Below are 2,148 nucleotides of genomic sequence, written 5' to 3' on the forward strand. Positions count from 1 at the left end.
TTTTTTGGAAAACATTTTCCGGCATTTGGTGTGTACGCAAAATCATATTAAACACTAAATTACGAAAATGTTCCTATCAGGTCTCGGGCAAGTCCTGCCAGGGTCTCGAGCTAATCCCAACACGGTCCTAACTCCTAATAGGGTCTAGGCTGGGTTCGGGTGAGTCCCATTGGGGTCCTTGCGAAACTCGATTCGGACACTTCTAAGATTTGGTCGAGATATATTCGCAATTTAAAGTTTAATATAATTTATGAAAAATATATATATATATAAAAGAAAATATTAAAAAAATTTGATTTCCGTAAGCGCTGTAAACACCATAAAATATTTTTAGCAAAAAATTATTTTCAGAAACCATTTTACATGGAAAGAATCATAGCCTTAATTAAATGCTCTTACTGCAGCGTGATAGAAGCTGCTCGCCAGCCATGTGAATCCAACAAAAACAGCACTCAGAGATGCGCACATATCGGTCACATTTTTTTTTTTTGAAGGTCACACATCATTATTCACTTCTCTCATTTAGCCTTGGTCTCGTCTTTCAATTTTTCCATGAAGCGCGTGGCAGCCAATGTACACTCAAATCATTCTAGTTTTGACACTAAATTTGTCTCAATACAAAACCAAACAGAAAAATTATGGAAGAGCATAATTAAATAAGGTCGATGCAAGCATAAATGCCAAGAATAAAGGCCGATGCAAGCATAAAGGTCAGCCATTAGAAAAAGTGATATTCCTGAGCTCTGAGAGGCAAGCATAAATGTCGATGCAAGCATAAAATTAAGATTTGCTATGTTAAAGTAATATAATTAAGTGATTAAATTTAGTTCTTCTTATCAGTTTAAGCTTTTAGGATAGTCAGTAGTTTAACATGGTATCAGAGTTAAAGGTCTGTAGATCAAACCTTGACTCTGTCAAATCACTCTCCATTTGAATTAAAATATTTTACGTGTTGGGCCTCACTTATTAAAAGTGAGTTTGAGCCTACATGTGAGAGGAAATGTTAAAGTAATATGATTAAGTGATTTAATTTATTTCGTTCTATCAGCTTAAGCTTTTATGATAGCTGGTAGTTTAACATGCCATTTAAAAAAGTGGCTCTGCATTATTTTCCCTTTATATTCTCTATTTATTTTCTTTTTTAAATTGGAACGAAATAGAAGAGAAGTTTCGTACGTACGACGTGGTTCTGCCAAGCTTTGTTTCTCTATCGGGTGAAGAGTGAAGATCACAAGAGTCGTACTAGGAGAGCTCTTCCAAAGACAGTAAGTAATTAATGACGAACTTTTAATTAATCATGTCCAAACATTTGTATATTGACTTTAATATATGTTCACTTCTCATTTAAGCAAGTTTAAATTTAAGAATTATTTGCGAGGAAAATCTTATTTAATTTGGCTGTTACAGAGAAGTACGTTCAAAGGGCTGATTTGTAGGTTTTTTGAAAAAAATGTGTAGCAAAACATTCTTACTTTTTCAATTTTTCAAAAAAAAAAAATATTTTTATTTTTTTTTACATCATATCAATCAATTTTTACTATAGTATTGAATCAAAACCAAAACGAAATCGTTTACCAAACGAACCAGTAGAGATGCGCACATGTCGGTCACTTTTTTTGTTTTTTTTGGTTAAGGGCACACATCATTCACTTCTCTCATTTAGCCATGGTCTCGTCTTTCAATTTTTCCATGAAGCGCGTGGCAGACAATCTACTGCTTAGAAAATTCACCACCTTTCACCTAACAATCTAGCAAGAATATATATATGAAGCAAGCCGCATAACTTACTCGTCCCCTCATGTCTCTGATTATTATTATTGAATTTTCTGACACTCCGTTTCGCAATTACCCATAGGTGCAAATGTGTTGAAAGTTGATAGGCTAAAATGTAATTTTCATCAAACTTGTTTTTCTTTATAATCCAACCCTCTATTCTATTGTTTGAGAGCTAAACAGCAGATGTACATTTGATTTGCAGGAGCTGAAGTTCTAGCTGTGTGTCGCATTTGAAGTCGTGTACTTGTGGCGTACTGATCGATCACTCAGCTAAGTTTCTTCAAGGTGAACCCCCACTCTTCTTTCTTTCTTTCTTTCGGTTTTTTTTTTTTTTTTTACCAGTAGAATAATATTAATATTATCTCTCTCTCT

The sequence above is a fragment of the Corylus avellana genome, chromosome ca4, assembly GCF_901000735.1.
Source record: "Corylus avellana chromosome ca4, CavTom2PMs-1.0".
Taxonomy (NCBI): Eukaryota; Viridiplantae; Streptophyta; class Magnoliopsida; order Fagales; family Betulaceae; genus Corylus; species Corylus avellana.